The sequence below is a fragment of the Pholcus phalangioides genome, unplaced genomic scaffold, assembly GCF_987345545.1.
Source record: "Pholcus phalangioides strain wild (caught in Gottingen) unplaced genomic scaffold, Ppha-v1.0 ptg000012l_1, whole genome shotgun sequence".
Taxonomy (NCBI): Eukaryota; Metazoa; Arthropoda; class Arachnida; order Araneae; family Pholcidae; genus Pholcus; species Pholcus phalangioides.
The window spans coordinates 20,020,704-20,044,039 of record NW_028301605.1 but is presented as its reverse complement, the minus strand read 5'-3'; the positions used below and the strand labels follow the sequence as shown (position 1 = coordinate 20,044,039).

General features: G+C 36.4%; 1 long non-coding RNA gene across 2 annotated transcripts in view; it reads right to left on the bottom strand.

Annotated features, from left to right (window-relative positions):
* LOC149079840 (uncharacterized) overlaps positions 1–23,031 on the bottom strand; it is a 32,590-nt gene extending 9,559 nt beyond the window's left edge. Inside the window, exon 1 of one of the 2 annotated variants that reach the window (XR_016193647.1) lies at positions 22,979–23,031. This is a non-coding gene — a long non-coding RNA (uncharacterized LOC149079840). Of the gene's footprint in view, positions 1–17,098; positions 17,418–22,978 lie in introns of those variants that run through there. The other variant, XR_016193648.1, reaches the window with a different exon arrangement.
* Positions 23,032–23,336: the final 305 nt, after the last annotated feature.

The following is a 23,336-nucleotide window of genomic DNA, read 5'->3' as shown; positions in this document are numbered from 1 at the left end:
GTATAAACTATAATTTCTGCCATGCTATATTATCCACGCCATGGAGCGATGAGAGAAATTCCCAATTACCATACTTCACGCTTTACGCATTTGCCAACTGACACTAGGCCGTAAATGTTATATATACACACACACAATATAAACCCTACTACTACTAGTAGACATTCGTACTACCACCGATCACTATTGTCAGATTCGGCAACGAAGGTCATGATTTTTTAGCCCACTTTGGAACACGTCGTGATTCTTCAACCATTATCTGGTGAAAAATCACGTTCGCAAAAAACAAATACGGATGGAAAACACGCGCCTACATTCCCATCCGCTACTGGAAGCCATTTTGTAGATCTTGTTATTATTGTTATTTTTTTATATAGGGTTATAAAATAACTATTATATTATTCCGAATATATGGGATGAAAAATTTGGCAATAGAAATCGAATCGTTTCAAGATGGGGGGAAAAAAGAAATATATTGTTTTACCTCATTTCGAAAATTCTGGAAGCAATGAAAAAGCCATTATTCGTATGTAATTATGGATACCGACTGGGTACGACATCTTAAAGATTAGTAATGTTTGTGTGTGTGTTTTTAATAGTGTTTCTAGTTGCATTCATTCAAAAATATGAACGTGATATCCTTGATCATCCAGTCGGCAACCTTTGTTGATTCATTTCCAAATGAATAAATAACCATTTGGATTTTTTTCTTTCTTTCTGCGGAATCAACTAAGTGTGGAAGATCTTATATGATCATTTATAATTCACAAGGCAAGGTCACTTTCTACGGATAATGTCTTAACTATTTGTCTGCGGGTATATGGTATATGACATACTAACCACGTATACATTGCTTGGGGGGGGGGGTCATTCTAGTATTACGGCAGCAGATTTTTCTTACCCATTTTTGACGCCCTCTCGTCAGCAAAACTCTGAACACCCCCCCCCCCCTTCCCGTGAGAAAAATTTCGTCAGCTCTGTGCCCCACCTTCTAACTCACATTGGGATTCAGAGACGTACGCGGGGAGAGGGGCAAAATTTTTTTTGATGCAATAAAGAAAAATTAAAATATCGGAAGAAAATAACCTTTGTATGTTATCATAATACATTTCTGTTGATTTAAATGCTATTTGAAGGCTAAGAACTCGAAATTTATCTTCAAGAAATTCATTACGACCCATCCTTTAAGCTATATATGCTAATGACCCGCGGGCCGAATGTGTCCAGCCATCTCAAATCTAATTCTGTAAAAAGGAAGATTTAAGTGGTACATGCTTATGTGACCCGTGGCACAATTCTAGAGCAAAATAAGCGGCCCGTGGTGCATTTTCCGATTACTCAAGTAGACCCGTGTCACATTCACAAATCACTTAATTGGCCAGCCTCAAAGTTCCAGAATACTTAAGCGGTCCGTGGAACATTTTCAGTTCCTTTAAGTGATATGAGGCATAGTTTTAGAGCACTTATGCGGCTCGCAGTGCAGTTCTATATCACTAAAGTTACCCGTGGCACATTCCTAAAGGACTTAAGTGGCCGGGACACGTTTCCAGATCATTTAAAGGATCCGAGGAACATTTATAGATCACTAAAGTGGCTCTATAGAGGATGACTTATCAATGGGGGAATATATTTCAGGTGCCCACAAACTAAGGAAAGGGTTTTCTCGTTTTTGGCACAGTCAGTAAAGATGCAATTAAGATTATTTCATATTTTTATAAAGGGTGGTTGATGACGTAAGCCTCATTTAATCCCCCACTCCCGCCCTCGCCATCAAAAGTCAGCAAATCCAACCCCCCCCCCCCCCCACTGATGATGACGTACTACTTGAATGATCCCCTATACAGGATGTTTGAAGTTTAGTCCGCATCCCTTATCTTTCAAACCATTGGTTATAGAAATGTACGTTTTATTCGAAAAAAGTACCCAAATAACGCACCTGTATTTTACATACGTCATTATTTCGGGAATAAATATCTACCGGGATACAAATCTAATTTTTCTTATGGTTCTCTTACTTCCAATGAAAAGAATAATTGTCCTGTCTTTACTGAAACTAATAACTAAAAGTCACGTTTCCAAGTGCAATATTAGCCGAGTGTATATTGCTCACTGAAAGTTAAAGAGGATTCTGTATGCAAATTCCAATACCATTCCAAAGGAGGGGTAAAAAAGGTTTTTTTCGGAAAAAACACCATCTCTCTCCTGTTATCAAAATAAGAACGAAAGCTGGCTCCACCTACTATCTGTTGATTGGTATGTTGGGAGGGAGGGGCGTTGGAAAACATATCACAACGTGGTGTCTGGGCTCGTTATTGCCGAAATAACAGAACTTTGGGGAGGCGCGAGATGTCTCGGAATTTCCGAATATTTTACAAAGCTTTTAAAAACCCATGGTAAGTGTAACGCTGCAGAAGGAAGACGAGGGTGAGTGATTGGCCATTCACTAAGCTACGAGAAATAATTAGCGGTTTCGAAGGAAGGGAGGAAAGTGACAGAAAAAGTGTAAAAAAGTTACATATACAAAGGGGACACGTATCACTGAGTGTACAAATACAAATACAACGCCACAACAGGCAAATTGCCCAACGAGGTGGCTGACTTAAGAACATCATGGATCCCCGAGCCATTTTTTTAGAGGCCCTACCTACTACTACTGCTACACCACACCACACATGAAGAAACGAAAAAAGGATGCTGTGTTTCAAAATGTGGCGAACTTTCTAGGTAGTCTGAGTGACGTTTAATGGAAAACACTACAGAGGCCCTCTATCTCTAGGAGGTGCTGTACTGATTCAGCAGTTGGTTAGAGCTTCAGTACACTCTGAATAAGACAACTCATTTCATATCCGCCTTGTACATATACGAGATAAATATTACTAAAAAATACCGTATATACTCGTGTAAAAGCCGAGTTTTTTTGTGGAAAAATTCGTTCATCAAGTTGGGGGGGTCGACCGGCTTATACTTGGGTCAGTTTCTGATGAGAAAAAAAAGACCCCCACAATCAGTAGTCATTTTTGCAGCAGCGTTCGAGAAACCGGCATTATTGGTATGTGGGATATGTTCAAACCCCACATGGAACGGATTATGTCAAAGCCGAGGCAAAGAAATCGAAAACATCATTGGTTTCGATATTAGGTGGGATAACGTCGATTGTACAGCCCTTAGATGTGAGCATCAACAAGCCTTTCAAAGACTATTTGAAGAATTTGTAGATCGAATAGATGAGTTCCGATGATAAAGAAACTACAAAAAAGTGGTGCCTTGAAGAAACCTGACATTGGCCTAGTGTGCCAATGGGTACATGAGGCGTGGAATTCTGTTTCCGCCGAACCTTCAAAAAGTGTTGCATCAGCAATGCGATGTACGGAACTGAAGACGATATCCTCTTTGAAAGTGACAATGGCGATGACAGCCCCGATGAGGATAAAAACGAAGATGCCCCGCCCCCTATGATAATCTCATGGATTACGACGAGCTTGGAGATTTATAAGAAACGGATTAAAAAGTTTGAATCATTTTCTATTGTAAATTTACGTAAGCTGTTGATTTTGCATAAAAATATAAGAATTTTTTTTCTCTGAAATGCACGGATTTTTGGGGGTCGGGTGGTACACGGATTTTCAATTTATTACGATTTTGGTGGCCCTGAAGTGGGGGGGGGGGAGGGGTCGGCTTATATACGAGTATATATGGTAATTCCCAAGAACGTTAAGAGCGAAAAGCAGCCAAAAATTGTCCATTTGTCCATTCCAAGCAACGAACAGACGGCAGCAGTTCCTGCTATAAAAAGGAAAGCGAGCGAGAGAAGCAACAACTTAGAGAAAAAAACTATAATCACACAATAACGGTCTTGACTATCATTATTTTGTGGCAATAACAATAATTTCCTCCGCGCCACTAGATCATTCCGAAATTAGCATATTGCCGGGGTAGGTACCGAAAAATATAATGGAAAAGAAAAAGGATGGCAAAAATTATTATTTTTCCTCTCTCCTTATTCTTCAAATATTTATATAGTACATAACTGTGGGCGGCCCTGGTTCGATGCATTTGCGTAATGTGTGGTTTCGGTAATTTTTTTCTGTTATTATTATTATTATTATTGTTATTACATTCAACATCGGTGTGTAGAGTTTCGGATTTTTATTTCCTGGTTCGTTTTCATATTAAATGATATATATTTTATTTCTTCTGTGAATATGATCACGATTTAATGCCAATTTATATTCCAATGCTTATGGAAAGTCTTCGGGCGATGGGAATAGACAATGCATATTTGAGATCGATTTGATACGCCTTTTGTTTTGTTTGTTTAGTTTGAGGGCAAGATAATTTCGCGTTGTGTGTGATATATAAGGCCACCACTAAGATGGATTTCGCTTCTTAGGTGTTATTCATTATTAATCGGTGTAGGTTTTTTTTTTTGCTATTTATGGAGATGGTCATTTCGAGATGAGTCATCGTTGTTTAAATCAGTGGTTCTCAACCGGGGGCCATATGGGCCCATAGTAGTACTGGGATACTTCAAGAATGCCACGAAAGCAAATGTAGAAAGGGGCCGTGGCAGGTGGTTTGGAGGGCTGCAGAGAGCTGAGAAGAAAAATTAAGGTGTGAAGAAATAAAGCTTTTATATTAGTGACTATACACTTAACAGAACCAAACAAAACCAGAGCCGTCTTAGGGCATGGATCCACCCGGGCCTCACCGCCTACATTTTTCAGCAGGTTCCCTAGGATGGAGGTTTTTCGCAGGCCCTCCGGCTAAATTTTTCACAGACCTCTCCTCTATATTAAATTTATAGTGTGAAAAATAAAAAAAAATGATGAAAACCACATCAGGTCCCGGGCTGCAGCTCTGTCAATCCCACTCTTGTGAGGACCCATGCCCGGGAGGTCTCATGTCCATAAATGACCCAACATTGTGATATTTTCTATAGTATAATCAATTTTGAAAATAAGTAGGAAATATGTAGGCTGTTTATTTCCGGCTAAATATGGGACTACCGTAGCCTAGGGGGCCCATGATGTTGAGACGGTCCTCAATAGAACTCGGATTAGCGGGGAGCTCAATAAATTCTAGGCCAGTGGTCTGGAGACCAATCTTATTTGCAAAATTTTCATTCAGTATGAATTCACTGAAAAAAATCAATTCAATACGTATAAAGAATCTTGCTTCTAGATGAGGGTCGAAGACACTGGGTAGGACAGGGGAGCCACGAGCTTTAAAGCTAAAAATATGCTTTAAAGTGGGCCACTGGCAAAAAAAAGGTTAAGAAACGCTGGTTTAAATGGAGAAAAGTCTATATGAGTTACAATAAAACCTCGAGAGATTAACCGTCACTCGTTTAACCCTCAGTTTCTGTTATACTCCATCAGCTAAGAAAACAATGCGTGAGTATCAACAAACAAACAGACATCTTCAAAATTGTCCACGGATTACTTTTACACCCTACGTTACAAAGCTGGAAGTGACAGTACTGTATGATGGCGGAAGAGATTAATCGTCGATGCGGAGGAGTTGAGATTGATCTGTCGTGCCACAAACCCATCACTAACTATTCGTTATTGTGTTATACATACTGGTCTCAGTCGTGACAAAGTAACCTATTTGTTGGAATGAATGTTTCGTTTTATAGTGAATAACTTTTTCAGCATAAAAACGATAATGCTACTGTTCTGTATTTTTAAGCTGTGTTTCGATTTCGTCTCTTATATGTAGGCCTAAAAATGTAATTTTCGGCCCAAGTCCGCAGTCACGTTATTGTACATATGTATTAGGAGATTTCTCTTAACCCTATTCGGTTATCCGTCACAGCCCTGGTCTGGACGGTGATTCGATTAATCGAAGTTTTACTGTAGTGTGATAGTTTTGTTTTGGACGAAACAGCGTCCATATCACTTGGCCAAGAAGCGTTCCCGACGAAAAGTCAATCTCCGCTGAACCAAGCAATGTCTTTCAAAAAAAAAGAAAATTCTATACAGTCCGTGCGGTAATTTCCTTTCTGTTCCACACAACACCATTTGAAAAAAGGTCAATAAAATTACTATGATTTTTTTTCCGTTAAGAAAACAGTGAAAGCAGCTCGTGCCCGGTTCGTTTAGTTTAGTTTAGTTTAGTGTTCTTAAACAGGAAGAGTCTATGAAGTTGGCTTCATTGTTTTCTTGTGCCAAGAAGTCTTAAATATTATTCGTCTTATTTTTTTTCCCGGACCAAGCAGGTCCCTTAAAAAAGTACTAAAAAATAAGATTTTTTCCCTGAACAAAGCAAAACGTCCTTGATGATAGATCCATGAAGTTAGCCTAAATGTGCCAAGAAGCATCCTTAAGGAAAAAAAAAATCGATGAAACTCTTAGAATTATCTATTTTTTCTCCTGAAACGACTAGCGTAATTGAAAAATGGTATATAATGAAGGTGGGGGGGGGGGGTTTTCCCGGGCCAAGAAGCATCCGTATAACTTGGTTAAGAAGCGTCTATTTTCCGAAGCTCAACTTTATTCGAATTTGAGAGTTTTTTTTTTTATATTACGTCAATGCAATATGCAATTTTCCGGACGAGCTAAATTGTATGAAATATATAAACGCTCGTTATAACGACCTCCCAATTTAACGTCCACTTCCCGTGGAACGAAGGTGATCGTTATAGCGAGCGTCGACGACTGTATTTATCACTTGAAGACGTTGATTCCATGTGGTATTATTGAATACAAAATCGCTATCTCTCCGTAGAAATCAATTCACAAAGGTCAAAAACATCTTTAAAAAATAATTCTACTTTTTTTCACCCCTCACAACTCCACAAATCACACGATAAAGAACAGTAAAAAAAGTGAAAGCAATGTTAAGGAGATTACAGGAGTTCAACGCGAAAGTGAAGGTCAAATTGTTTTTTTTTTCTTCCCGTATCCTTACCTAAGCAAATGTATTTCAACGTATAAGAACTTTTCCACCATTTCGTAGAGAAAGCTTCAAGCTATTGCTTAATGAATAGGATTACTATTATTGTTGTTATTACTGCTTTCCAATAGCAGCTGTTTCCGTGACAAGAAATTGCAGATTATAATTGATCATCATTCGAGAAAATTGATTTTTAATAATTTCACTAAAAAAAAATGAAATATAATCACTTTTTCCTTTTCGATATATTGGTTTATTTTTCTTCTCACCTTAAAAGAGCGTGTTGATCATAAATAATATTGTCACGATACTGTAAGTGGTCATAAATTATTCGTTGCTTCTCGATGAATTTTAAACTGCTTGAATTTATTGTGTGTACATGAAAAATGTGAGGAGTAATGCTCTCGAATATTTATTGGCTAGATGTTACTATCGATGATTGTCCGACCTTCTGGGTAATATTTTGAAGAATATTTGATGGGACATAGCCACGAAAGGTAGAGGGGCGCGGTAGCCCAGGTCGATAAGATACTCGCATATAATAAACTGTTCAATAGATAGACAGATAGACAGAACCACTCACAACCCCGGACTGACGGAAAGCAACTTACTTCCGTTACCTCAAAAGAGTTAGCGAAGATTTATAGCAGTGGCCCCTGCCCCGTGCTCGCAAGTATTGAATCGCTCGCGTTGCTCTCTCTCTCCATGAAGACAGCTATCAGCTCTATAACGTTCAAGCCATTTGACTAAATTGTTCAATAGAGTTTTTTTTATCAAAACTAAAGCACAAGAAAAAGCAATAAAGAGCTTAATAGGTCGGTATTCTATAACACAGACAGGAAGTCCTCGACCTTTTGAGGAGCGCGGGTCACTTGATGGGTTTATAGCCATTCACTGGCCACGAGTCATTTTTTTCAAACGTCCGCCATCCACAATGGAATTAATAATGAGCACAACGATGAAAATTTCCGGGGCGCGGTAGCCCAGGTCGATAAGGTGCTCGCCTAAAATACCAAAGGATGTTTAGAGGTGTCGCGAGTTCGATACCCGGCTCGCCCTTGTCAGAAAACTTCCCTGACACAGGGGTACAACGGAAACGACGACATGACCGCAGAAAAAATTGCTACAGCAGGGAGGGAATCTACCATCGCGGGGTTAGCGAACCAACCTTTCGATGAGTGTGAAAAAACAAGTCTGCCGTTCGGCAATAAATTGTAGGTCCTGGTCTAAAATTAGCCCTCGTGTGCAGAAAATGACCGTGGTGCGACAAAAATGATCAAACAAAAGGTGGACCGATCATGGATTTAGTTTGAATATCTGTAGTAAGACTGCTTTTGAAATCGCGTGCTTCAAAGATTCTTAAAGTTGAATTCAGTGAACCTTACTGGCGTCACAGTGGTGGTCGGCTGAAGCTGGTTTTCTGTGGTTCCCAACTTCGAGGCGCAGGAACGAGCCATTCTCCCCGTTGAAAATTTTCGCCGCCGACAGCAACAGGCATACAAACGGTGCAAATGTGTTCACTCATTACACTTCACTTCTGTAATATACATGTCAGCATAGAAGAGAGAATTGATTTTTTTTTGAAAATGTTTACATTGGAAAAGCGCAGATGTCGGGGTGATATGATTGAAGTTTTTAAAATTTTCAACGGGATGAATAAAATGGACCATGAGTTAATACATCGTCAATGAAATGCTTCGACAAGGGGACACCAGTATCGATTGTTAAGAGACAATTTTAAGTTGTGGTGTCGCAGGGAGTTTCCCCCCCCCCCCAATATTGTAGTGAATAAATGGAATAGCTTATCTCCGGGAGTCGTGAATTCTAACACAGTTGACACGTTTAAAAAGAAGTGCGTTAAACATATTGGGACAAATCTAGAAACTAACAATACTTAGATGAGACAACCATAACCTTTTTATGAGCAGTATGTATATTTATCCTAGGAGGATGTCACTCTCCGCTATCCAAAGATTTTTAACAACTGGCTGATGCGAAGATATATTTTGGAACGATAGCTTCGTTGCCGCTGTAGTCAAGTGGTCAAGGGTGTTCACCAGGAAAGGGAAAGGACGTGGGTTCGATACACCACAAGGGCAGTTGAATTTTCTCTCTTTCCAAAATATAGATATCTTCGCATCTGTTGGCTGTTAAAAACCTTTGTATGGATAGCGGAGAGTGACAATATATTAGTCGCCATCTGGTGGCATTGCCAGCAATTGTGAGCTTTGGCAGGGCGGCTTAAGCGAGGGTGCAAGGGGTGCGGTGCACCCGGGCGGCAGGTTATCAAATTCGGCAGCGTAGACTTGTGTTTAGACTAAAATTTCACATCCTTAAAGTTCACATGACAGTTTTGAGCCATATCTCGATAACAGAGATGTTGAGAAAACTTGAGGGAATAAACAGGGAATGTGACCGTGATACCAGATACAAGAAAGTAATCTATCAGGGGTGGTTCGGGACAAAATCTCTACCCGTGCGGGACTTATTTTTCGCACTTCTTGCTTATCCCCCTCCCCATATCCCACACATCTTGCGTCAGGGACCCCTAGGCTGGAATTTTTTGCGGGCCTCAAAACCAGATTTTTTATGGGGAATCCATCTACAGTTGATTCGTAGTTCGAAAAAATGATAGAAAATAGTCCCGGGCTGGATCCCTGTCAGCTCCACCCTCACAACCTAACAATTACTAACAAAAATTTTTTAGTTATGAAAACGCTGCCCCGCGTGGCGTAACAGCCACACATTGTACTCTATCACAAGGATCCAGGTGTGCATTTTGACTCCCTTCCCTAGTATTTTTTCCAGAATGGTCAAAGGAAGGCAAAGGCAAAATTTGACTTCTCATTGTCTGGTCCAAGGAGCACTAGATATCCTTTAAAAATAAATTTCTTAAACAAATCAACCTCGTTATTTATCATTTTTAAAGGATAAGTGCTCGTTTGAGGATTACGTTATCTGTCATCATTAAGATCGATAAAATAATACTGGAACAGTAAACAGAAAAATCTGCTTTAATATATGGTCACGAACATTTGCACGATAAACAATGGTGTGCGGCTTTCTTCTGGAAAAAAATGGTTTATCTCGAGGTTCCCAATACTGGAGTCCTGTCAGCCTCCCACCAGGATCACCTCTAGGGGCGGCACACGAGGCTTCGCACCCGGGTGGCAGGTAAGCTCGAGCCGCCCCTGAGTTTTGGCTTCAGTTAGGTCTGACCGTTCATGTACGGTCCCGTTCAGTGCACACGATTTCCTAGAAAACTTTTTTTTTGATAAGAACGGTTTTAAAGCTATTTTTTTCATAACTATGAAAAGGGATATTTCTTTTGATAACAATTGGTTGAAACAATTTCTTTTGATAACAATTGGTTTGAAACAATGGGTTTGAAACAATGGGTTTGAAACAATTCCTTTTGATAACAATTGGTTTGAAACAATAGGTTTGAAACAATTTCTTTTGATAACAATTGGTTTGAAACAATTTATTTTGATAACAATTGGTTTGAAACAATTTATTTTGATAACAATTGCTTTTAACAACAATTTGTTTGAAACAATTCCTTTTGGTAACAATTGGTTTGAAACAATTCCTTTTGATAACAATTGGTTTGAAAGAACTTCTTCTGTGTTGAAATTATTATTAACAACATTAATAACAAGGAGTTGAAATTATTTTTTCATAACATTGCGTTGAAAACTTTTTTTGGTAAGAACGAGTTTAAAACTATTTTTTTCATAACAATGAAAAGGGATATTTCTTTTGATAACAATTAGTTTGAAACTATTTCTTTTGATAAAATAGGTTTGAAAAATGTTTTTTTTTATAACAGCGGATTTGAAAACATTTCTTTGATAACAGCGGGTTTGAAACAATTTCTCTTATAATAGCAGGTTTGAAATTCTTCTATGGCACAATGGCATTTTAACAATTTGCTCAGACAACAATGATGATCAAACGATTCATAAAAAATAATAGTTTTCAGTAGTAATTAAATTCTGCTCATCAAAATTTCAGCCCCTTTCTTCATCCTAAATTTTAGAAAAATAGAAATTCCAACAAAAAAAATATTTTGAAGATTTTTCTTATTTATGGTAATCGTAATATTTCAAATTTATTACGACGGAGAAAATTAGCATAAATTACGGGGAAGAAATTATTACATGCAATAAGATTATTAATTACACTCAAATATTCGGGATACAAGTTCCAGTATAATTACTCTACAGAGACCTATCTTCCAAGTTTTCCGTGAGAAATAATGACCTTTAGAGTGAGAAGAAGAGAAAATGACCATCTCTAAATCATGGCCAGAGTAATTTTCGGTGTTGAAATTCCATTTCTTGCGCCATAAAGAAAAAAAACCTCTCCCCATACATTTTTTTTATTGTTACTATTATTATTATGATTATGCAAGTCTCACGAACTTGTTCGTCGTGTGCCGCTTTCGGCGCTTGTTACAAGCCTCACGGCACAAACATATATATATCCGCTACTTTATGCCACTGTGGGTTAAGTGGCAATACCAACACATCTATTACAGACATACTATTTTACTCGGATCATATATGATTATAATTTGTACTACAAAAAATTTCATAAGGTCAAAAACATTCATACCCGTGTGTGTAGGAGATACATCATAACATTAGATGTTCGGAATATAAATTTATAATATTATTTTCTTGCAAAATTCCGATAAAAAGACTTCGTGCGGTATCGGTACAGCCCGAAGCTGCTGTAACTGGCATTTATTTTCATATATATGTGAAATATGGTTTTTTATTCGGTCACGATTACGATACGAAATAAAATCTTACACATTTGAATAAAAATTCCATAAAATAAATATATATTCGGTATTTATTTATTTTTGTTTTATACCTCATGTAAAACATTTATCATAGGAATTCGCGTTTAAGTGAATGAAATCATCATGCACTGCTTTGATTTATAATGATTTTATTCGTTAGAATTTGTATTTTGTCTAGGAATAATTACACGTATATATTTCATGGGGGAATGACGGCTGTAATTTCTGGGATGTTTGGAATTAGCATTATAAAAACGTTAATGAATGGGGAGGTTTCAACATAAATCTTGCGATTATTTATAGCATTTTTTTGAAAGGCAAATCAGGAAATGTTTTACATTGAAGTTGAAGAATAATACAGTTTTTTTTAAATGTTATATGTGTGTTTATCATAGATTTTTAGTAAAAGAATTAAGGATTTATAAGAATTTTGATCCGTGAAAACGTCCTGATCTTCCTCTTAAATCTATGAGAGTGTCTAGTTTTATTATTTTAGTCTCAAAAATCGGGTTTTTCATTGCTTTGGTAGTTAAAAATTGTTTTAAGTACAGTATATTATTGTGGCAATGCGATCAATAGAATCAATAGTTAGGAATACTCATTTCATATTCATAATAATTAGCGTATTTTAAGCAAATTCGCTCTCAATATCGTATTTAAAAAAAAAAAGATTAGTCAACAATGAACTTGTTAATCAATATAATTAATAAAAAAAGGATTTTTGAAAATGGTTTCTTCATATTTTATTTAAAATTTTTTTCCTCTTAAACATCGTTTTTTTTCTACAAAAGTTGATACAGATTTATCCTAAAAAACCAATTTTTGCCATAAATTTTTCCCCAAAATTAATTTCTTGAAATTTTGTCTTCAAGAAAAACTTTTTTTACATCAATTTCCTCTCAAAAAATTTTCTTTCAAAAATCGTGTTTTAAACAATAGTTCGGAACAGTGAAATTACATATATGTGTATATATATATATATATATATATATATATATATATATATATATATATATATATAAAGTTTCAATAATGAAGTTTTTGGATTTATGGTCTCAACAATCAATTTGAAAAACGATAACCCTGAACAATGAATTTTTGAAAATGATGGTTTCAACTATGAATTTGAATCAAAATGATGGTTTCAACTATGAATTTGAATCAAAATGATGGTTTCAACTATGAATTTGAATCAAAATGATCGTCCTGACAATAAATTTTGAAAATTTCTTAACAAAAATTACCAAAAACTCTCAATACTAAGATTTCCAGAAATTCCCAACAATAAATTTCCAAAAATTCTCAACAATAAATTTCCAAAAATTCTCAACAATGAATTTTAAAAAGTGATGGTCTCAACAATGAATTTTAAAAAGTGAGGGTCTCAAAAATGAATTTTTAAAAGTGATGGTCTCAACAATGAATTTTAAAAAGTGATGGTCTCAACAATGAATTTTAAAAAGGTATAGTCTCAACAATAAATTAAAAAAAGTAATAGTTTCAACTATGAATTTTAGATAACGGTGATCCCAATAATTGTTATGAACTGGATGAATTGGTTTCATACACAACTTCATTTATATCCTAACAAAAGTTTAGATACCAAATAATCAGCAAGAAAAATTGACAACCAATTTACAATGTGGAGATCAATTACTGCATTTTTAGTTGGAGCTCATCCACTACATGAAAGGGTTAACAACAAACATTTTTGAGAGGAGAAATCTTTCAAACTCATGAAGACGGGAAGGAAAAACACAACCCCTATTAAAAAAATTAATTAAAATCTACGAAAACCGATCAGATATAGTTTAATTATGATGATTTATAACAAGTTTAAGTAAACTTAAGATAAAATCCTCAGATTACAAGGATTTTGAATTCCATAATTAAAAAAATACCGAGCATTAATGGGGAAAAGAAATCGTATCTCTCCATATGCTTTATAATATAACTTTCTTAACCAATCTTATAAAATCTGACTTGAACGTGTGTATTATCAGATCAACAATGAATCCCCAACTAGGCTTAATGACTGGAATTAAGGGAGAAAAATCATTTGTTAAATTTCGGAAAATACGTCAATTTTTTTCTCTCTATATGTTATAGGTATAGACTGATAGATCAGGTTGATCCTAAGGCTATTTCTATAGCTTCAGGGCCTATTAGGTGTCCTGGCCTCTTATTGGTTAATAGTATTAATAAATCATTATTCTTTGCGTTGCCTTTTTTTTCCCTATTGATGAACCGACAGCGTCACTTTAATTAGCAGCTAATAATTAACACTATTTTTTTGGTCTTGGTGCTGAGATAGTATGTGTTGCTTCTCTCTGGTTTTTAAGACCTTGACGAAGTGTCTTGAGGTCATTTTTCTCTTCAAGTCACTGAAAGCTTATTCTTTTTGTTTTTCCCGCTTAACTGATAAAAATTCAGTTATTAGCATCTAAAATATTTAGGTTAGATGCATATAATTTTTTATCTACGTTCTTGAGAGATTCATGATTGGATGCATCATGAAAATGTGAAAAATTGACATGGGGAGGGGGGGAAAAGAAATCCAACTCATCTAAATTCCTTGTAATTTTTTCTGAGATAACCGAGATGAGCAGAAAAATTTCTGATCGTATCGTTGTATATCAAACTCTTTCATGTATGCGAATCGGTTCTGAAAACCCTATGAAAATATTGTTGGGGGCATTAGAATGGATGACCGGAGACGTCACCCAATTTTGCTCTGAGGTGCTGTTCGCTGGACCTCCAGGCGGGCTATTGAAACTGTTTATGATGTGTGTTCAATAGACGCTTAATAGGAGGCTAGACGGAAAATTCAACGCGCAAGGAGCGGGGAATTGAATAATTAAGCGAATTTTTCAATAGCAGTTTTTCTCTCAATCGTAAAAAAAAGTATTCAATCATATAATGATGCCATTTTTTAAAATAATAAATTGATTATTAATTATTAATTAAAAAATTAATTCTGTCACAACGCTTGAAGAAATGAGATTAATCAAATGTCAACGATTCCAGCAAAAAATAACCGATTAAGCGGGTTGTCTGATTATGCGGGGAACAATTCAATTGCCATTTTTTTAAAGGCAATTGAAGACGTTAGCAGTGCAAATTGCTTACGTTAGCAGTATAGCTTGTATGTTGAAAACCGATGAATGATCAATATTAATAAAGCTTCTTGAATAAATCAGACATCAAAAATGAAATGAAATTTACATAATATTGAATCACAAAATGATCACAATATCCAAGATTTTTACTTTTAATTCGGAAAGTTACTGCCCTCTATTGGCTTAACGGAGAACAAAAGTAAAATAATTAAACGTACATATTTAAGACAACTTGAATGCTTGGAGGCCAGTACATACTCTCAAATGTATTTATATTTACTTATAATAACATATTTCTCATTAATTTCAAATGTTTCGTTCAATAAAAACATTTTGTGTGTAGTAGTTGATGTCTAATAACAGTTGACGTGTGAAGTGCAACATTCGACTAAGCGGGGAAGAGTCGTTGAAATTATCATATTAAGAGCGGAACTTCAAGTTTAGGGGAAATTTTGGTGCCGGAGGATTTCAACCGTTTAAGCGGGGTATCCGTTAAGCGGGGCCGACTATAAATCTTATTAGAGTTATTCTCTCTTAAAGAAATACACAGTAAGAAATCGAATTCTTCTCCGCTAAGAACATTTTCAGAGAAACTAGCAGAATTCCGATTGTATGTATCCGCCCCGCTTTTTACATATTTTCTTTACATGTTTCTTTCTCCCACCGTAACCTTTCATTTCTTCCATGAGTCTGTGGCTTGGCCTTAACATGTACAGCGTAAGAAAAAAAAAGAAAACTAAAATAATAATAATAAATAAAATAAGAAGGGATGGATACAAAGGTGTGGCAAAAAAGCAACTCTATTATTCTTTCCTTTTGTTCTTTTCGCGTCCGTAGTCCGGTCATTGACGCTGTTTGCTGCTGTTGCAACCCCGAGCAAATGCTGGGGTAGCTTCTCCTGATAGACAGCATTCGCCATCCCCACCATCCACATCATGCACCACACCCACAACAACTGCATCTGACCAAAAGGACGTGCATATAACATACTTGTTATGTGTGTGTGTGCGTGTGCTACTTCCTCTTCTCTTCGGAGATTGTACTTTTATTCTTTCTTATTACTCGCCCAGAGAGTGTTTTATTTATGCATTTGTGGAATTCCTCGGGCGGTATGTAAATATTATACAATGGGAATGAAGGTCTAACTCGTTTTGGTTACCTAAACAATTTTTTGTTGATCATTGTTATTCCTTTGCGTCCCAATTATTTGAATCAGTACCTAGGGACTAATTTTTCTTTTTTTGTACTGTTTTTATCTTTTGGAGAATGAATTTTTAATTAGGAATGAGAGAGAGAGAGAGAGAGAGAGAGAGAGAGAGAGAGAGAGAGAGAGAGAGAGAGAGAGAGAGAGGCGAGCGAGACAGCTTATATATAATAATGAATTGGAGATTCTTGTACATGAAAAGTTTAAGAGCTGAGAATTCAGTCTTCAGAGCTAAGAATTTAATCTTTAGAGCTAAGAATTTAATCTTTAGAGCTAAGAATTTAATCTTTAGAGCTAAGAATTTAATCTTTAGAGCTAAGAATTTAATCTTTAGAGCTAAGAATTTAATCTTTAGAGCTAAGAATTTAATCTTTAGAGCTAAGAATTTAATCTTTAGATCTGAGAATTAGGCTATCAGAGCTGAAAATTTAATCCTTAGATCTGAGAGTTAGGCTATCAGAGCTGAAAATTTAAACCACCCGACCTGGGAATTTAATCTTCTCTCTCATGGTTGAGAATAAGCTGAGAATTTAAACCTCGTGACGTGGGAATTTAATCTCCATGGCCGAGAATAAGCTGAGAATTTTATCTTGAAAGGTGAGAGTTCAATCATAAGAGGTAAGAATTTTATCTCGAAAGCTGAGAGTTCAATCATAAGAGCTAAGAATTTTATCTTGAAAGCTGAGAGTTCAATCATAAGAGCAGAGAATAAGATGAGAATTTTATCTTGAAAGCTGAGAGTTCAATCATCAGAGCTGAGAATAAGATGAGAATTTTATCTTGAAAGCTGAGAGTTCAATCATCAGAGCTGAGAATAAGCTGAGAATTTTTTCCTGAAAGCTGGGAGTTCAATCATCTGGGCTGAGAATTAAACCTTCTGAGCTGAGGATTAAATATCCCGAGCTGAGAATTTAGTCTTTACAGCAAAGAAATTAATCTTTAGAGCTGAGAATGAGCATAGAATTTAATCTTCAGAGCCGAGAATGTGCTGAGAATTTAATCTTCAGAGCCGAGAATGTGCTGAGAATTTAACATTCAAAGCCAAGAATAAACTGAGAATTTTACCTTCAGGGCTGAGAATTAGGTCTGCAGAACTGAGAATCCAATCTTCTGAGCTGAGAATCCAATCTTCTGAGCTGAGAATCCAATCTTCTGAGCTGAGAATCCAATCTTCTGAGCTGAGAATCCAATCTTCTGAGCTGAGAATTCAATCTTCTGAGCTGAGAATTCAATCTTCGGAACTGTGATTTTAATCTTCGGAGGTAAGAGTTCAAACCTCCGAATTGAGAATTTAATCTTCTTGGATAAGAATGAGCTGGGATTTTAATCTTCACAGTTGACACACAATTTGATCTCCAGAGCTGTATTTATGATGTGTATCCTACAAATTAACCGGAGGCACCTCAGCAAGCATGACTGGAAACGCCAGCCTATGGAGGTATGACATTTTAAAGAATTGGCACAATACACAGGGTGCAAAGCTAAGATCTCGCACCGCATTCTATTGGCTAACGTTGATCTTGGGGACACGCTTCCAATTAGAAAACAGTATCCAAATAACGTGTAAAATTTAGATAAAGTCATTCATTTTACAAAGGATTGTAAAGTTATTAAAAAAAAAAACATTTTACACAGACACCCAGTGCTCAAAAACCCAGTTAGAAAGTTGCTACCCTGTCTCTCTTGATGGCAACAAAATAAACTCCACGTTTTCAAGTGCAATATTCACTGGGATAATTGAATTTCAAAATGGTAGGAACGTTGGGAAAGAACAGAATATCTCAGAGAAAAAGAAGCTTTGTCCGTTAGTTTTTATGCTGCTTTTTCCCAACTTTCCTCTGATTTTTGAATTCAGGTCAAAAGGTTTTTGAGGACGGTGTCCGTATAAAAAAGAAATTTCTTTATTTTAATAACTATACAACCCCTTGCAACATGAATGGCGTATCTGAGTTCCGCACGTTATTTGGGTAATTTTTATAATTTAAACTACACCTGTGGGATCAACGGTTCGCCAGTAAAATGCGGCAAGGGGGAATTATGGAACCACCCTGTGTAAAGCCAGTGGAAACACTGCACACAACATAAATACACATTTATATAAAAAACAAAAAAAAAAAGCCAGATGGCAGCACCTACTTCACATGCATGATACCAGAGATCGGAAGCACAACACATCCTGAGGTTTCTTAATCTAATAAAGTAACTTATATAATACGGTAGGGCGTGCTGCACCCGCAATTGAATCTACCACAGTTTTCGATTTCCTTCTAATGACTTTAGTGCCAGAAGCATGGAATTGAGGTAGGAAAAAATTACTGAAATTAACATTTATTCAACATCTTTTTTCTTTCGGTTAATCATGTTTTCACACTGACATGTTGTTATCAATAGAAAAAAAACACCATTCATTGAATTTTTTTTCCGTTATTGAAAATAATGTTTTCACGCAAAGATGGCATGTACAGACGTCAAACGTGGAATAGGGATTGGAACTCTCATACGTCAATCAGGTTTTCTTTTATATGTAATATGATATTGAATCTATTCAATTTTTTTGACATGGGCGTGGATCGCATTGAAATTTAATTTACTTGGCCATGTTATCCGTTTCCGTAAACTGAAAAATAAAAACTGTATTTTTCTCTCTATTTACCGTATGACATGTTTATCGATAGCCATTTCGATTTTACAATACTGCAGGTTACAAATTGGAAAAATAGTGATTTATACAGTATATTCGTGTATGGTATAGTTGGTGTATAATTAGAAATTTAAATGAGTAAATTTTTGAAAGACTCAAATTATTTCGAAAATATTCTGATAGGATCTATCTGATCGGAAATTTAGATTTGCAAATAGTACAGACAACGCACACAAAGGTACTTTAACACGTTCACGAACCCCTTGAAGGCTACAGACCTTCTTCATAATACAATAAACAGGAATTTCGCAACCCATGGGTCTATGTTTCGAATTTTTACATATAAAAATGCTAATTTAATATTACTGAATTACAAAGTGCTTGATTTTAATAGTTTGTGAAACCAGTCAGGGTGGCATCTTTGTGTGTAGGCGAATGGGACCCGAGCCTAGGCCGCCGAATCGAACGAAATCGCCAAATTAAGGAAAGCTTTCACTATTTCCGAAATCATTTCATTCACGAATTTTGAAATTATTTCATTCATGAATTTTGAAATTATTTCATTCACAAATTCTGAAAATTATTTCATTCACAAATTCTGAAAATTATTTCATTCACAAATTCTGAAAATTTATATTCATTCACAAATTCTGAAAACTATATCATTCATAGATTTAAAGCAATTATTTAATTCCACAAATTCTGAGAATTTTCAATGATTTCTTTCATAAACCCAGTGTTATATAACTGTATGTTTCCATCAATATTTCAGTGGGTCCATTTTTTTTGCCTGGATTTTTTTAGAAGCGGGACATCGCGTAGCCCTGGCTTAGGGATGTTTGCGGATTATCCCTAAAATTTAGAACAATGTTTGTAATTTCCATCTGTGACACGAAAAATTAACCGCTAAACTTCTACGGCGGAACTAAAAAATATAGCTGTGGCTCTTTTATGACATTTTTTAAATACAGTATTATTTCATTCAGTATAAACTTAATTTTATGTGGTGCACGGATGGGGAAATCCGGTCAACAAATAACCTTAGAGAGAATCTTAACATGTAGTTCTGTTTCTACTCTATACAGCACTGGTATTTCTTATTAATAACTACTGGTATAATATGAATCATAATACGATACGATACAGTATGCAGAGATCAATATCATGTCACTACAATGCGTCAGAAGGAAAGGAAGATATCCGTGACCGTTATACGGAGCACCGAGCTCAGAACACAAAACAAAATTAAATTGAATATTTGTATTTATAGATTAATATAAAGTATTCGTATATAGTTGCTTATAACTTTTATATCTCATTAAATTTCGCAGCATAACTAAGAATGTAGTCTATATTTCACTGTTTCATGCCGACATATACATCATTAATTTCATGCTGCACACCTGTTGAAAAAATCGATTATCAAATAATCTCAACATATAGTTTTGACGTTATCTGATTGATGGCAGCAGGGATCCTAGTTTTGGGCTGCTTCTTTTAGATACGGTAAAAGTCCGTTATAAGAAGATTATGGCTTTTAACAGGAATGACCAACTCCTGACTATTGAAGGGCCACCATGGTGGTCAGCTGCAGCGTCGCGGGCTACACTCCGGTGTATAAGCCGCACCAGTAGAATGACCTAGAAAACTCGCAGTTTTATGTTCGCCACAAGTAATATGGTGAAAACGGGCAATTTTGCCATCTAAACTTCACCTTGCGCTCCATTTCTTCATAAAGTGATACATACAGGTTTTCTTCGATTTGAAAATTGGGCATATATTCACGAAGATACAAATGTGTTTTTTATAAAAATTCCAATTTTTATCCCATTTTTTTGGCTGTTAACATGCGAAATTTTCAACCAATTGATACGGAACTAACAGGAAATTTTACATCATGCATGAGACATACTGAAAAGAAATTTGAAATGCAACAATCTAGTATATGATATATGAGCTATTGGAGTAAATGATTTTTAATTACGCATGCGCAGGAAGTATCAATTTTATTTTTTAAAAGAAATTGGTTGTCGTAATTCGGTTGTCAGATATATTGCAAACTCTACATAAAAATTCCAGTTAAATGTGAAAAAAATTTCAAAAAATTGAGAAAGATGTCGGCGCTACAGTGAGCTGTAATTTCAGTTACGTGCTGAAAGTAGCTGGATGATAAGGGATTTCCCCCAAACTGGTATTTCGATTACACTGTCATTTGATTATTTGAATAAGGGGTTATTCAAGGATTACGCAGCATCGATTTGGGGGGGGGGTTGGATGATGCTCAAGTCATTAACCACCCTTTATACAAATATGAAATATTCTTAATGGCATCTTACTCGGTGCTCCAAAAACGAGAAAAACGTTTTGCTAGCTTGTGGGCACCTGAACTGACATTCTCACTATTGATAAGTTCCCCACAGAGCCACTTTAGTGATCTCTAAATATTTCGCTGATCCAAGTGCTCTGGAACTGTGCCATGCATCACTCAAGTGATCCGTAATTATGCCGAGGATTATTTAAGTGATCCGGGAATGTGCCGCGGGTGACTTGATTGATGCAGAACTGCACTGGGGCCATTTGAGTGCTTTAAAACTGTGCCACGGATCGCTTAAGTGTCCTGGAATTGTGCCACGGGTCACTTGAGCGATCTGTAAATGTGCCACTTAGTTAATTTTTAGGAAATGAGGTTTGAGGAGGCAGGCCACATCAGATAACCCCCAGGGCCATATTTGGTCCGCGGTCCAAGGCTTTACCATGTATGGCTTAGGCGTTGGGTCGCAAGAAATTTCTTGAAAAGAAATTGAGTTCTTAGCCTTTACATAGCATTGGAATTAACAATTAAGTTGTATTAACATATACAGGAATTTTCTTTCGAAATTTTATTTTTTAAAATATTTTTTGCATATTAAAAAAAAAAGTTTTTTGATCGTTTGAGGGGAGCATGAGACCCCCTGCGCCCCGGGTACGTCTCTAATCACACCAATATGTGTTAGGAGGTACGGGGCTCATCTGACGAAATTTTGCTGACGGGAGGGGGGGGGGGCAAAAATGGCTAAAAATTTGCTGACGTAATACTTGAACTGCCCGTAATAAGCTCCAGTAATATGCAAATGAGGTAAGACACGTGTCTGATACTTTATGAGAGAACGCGTGTATGATGTCAAAGTGGAAAAACCTCAAAGCGATAGTTATCATTATCGTGCGTTGTGATTTTTAAGAGACTTTACTCTAATTCTACAGTTAAAATAATCCAATTACGCTGGTGCCATTCCAAAGAATCTATCAATTGTTATCAGGGCCGGTTTAGACCCTTAAGCAAAATAAACACGTGCTTAGGGTATCAAGAGAAAAGGGACACCGCAAAAAATGATCAAAGGGTACCTTTTTTTTTAATTCAATAAATTTTTTTTCGCAGCATCAACCATCCGGTAGAAAATCCTAAAATTTCAAGAGCACTTGATTATACACAGTTGAAGATATTTATGGAAAGGTTGGCCAGAGCTTCAACTATGGGAGGGCGGGGAGGGGTCTGGTGCCCAGGCTGCGGACCAGAAAGGGTGCTGAGTTTACTCTGTTTTCGTTAAAAATTTTGGGCAGAGGGCGCTATAATAGACACAGATCCCCAAGTAATCCCCAAGTAACAGAGTAAATTTTAGTTTCTAAGTTTCGGCCCTGGGCGTGACACAAAAGTAGAGAAACTAAGTCAATTGCGAACAAGAACTTGTTTGTGTCAATGCTCAGTTTTTAGATTGAAATTTCACTCTATTTCCATAAAGTAAGCTCAGAGCTGTCTCAACAGTATCATAGGCTCCCACTTAAAAAAAAAATTCTGACCCTCCCCTAGTTATAAATATCCACCTACCAATTTGCATACTTACTCTCTTTCAAATATTAACCAGATCAAATTGACATGAAGCCTCCTACGCAAGCCAGGCTCCCGAACTGTGGGATCATAGGCCTCGAATGAAATGATTTTTTTGAATTTTCCTCTCCCCCCACCACTAAAGAATACCTGTTTACCAATTTACACTCTTATTCTTGAAAATTGTAAATAGATCTGATTGTCATGCTTAAAGGTTAAAGTAAACGGGATTGGGGGGGGGGGCATCAAAGTCATTTATGCGCTTAGGTCATTCATAAGGGTTATTCCGGCCCTGATTGTTATGTATAATATTGTCTCATTCCGGATGATAATATCTTTCCGAAACTTTCAAAAACCATCCGTCTTTAAAACTTCCGAAAATGGAGGCCCTGGAAGCAGGATTATAGATAAGATTGAAATTAGTGGAAAAATTTGTACTCACAGATTTTTCACTCAACTCTCAAGTCAGGTTTCTAACAAAGATAAAAAAGAAAAGAAACATAGTTAGCGGTATATAACACATAAACTATGCGAGTTCAACGAAGCTAAACTAATTACAGGACAATATTTTCAGCGGATTCCTATTGGCCTGAATCTTCCATGAAGTTATTGTTCTTCTCGTCATATGCGAATCATCGGTCGTTGACGAACAGTTTATCGAGAACCACAAACGATAAAACTTTCCCCACGAGTGGATTTAACTTGCTCGGCTCCAAATTCGGGTAGATTACGATTGATTAGTCTCATTCTATGACATTTATCAGCTCCGACGTAAAAAATCCTGTACCTTCAACCCTTTA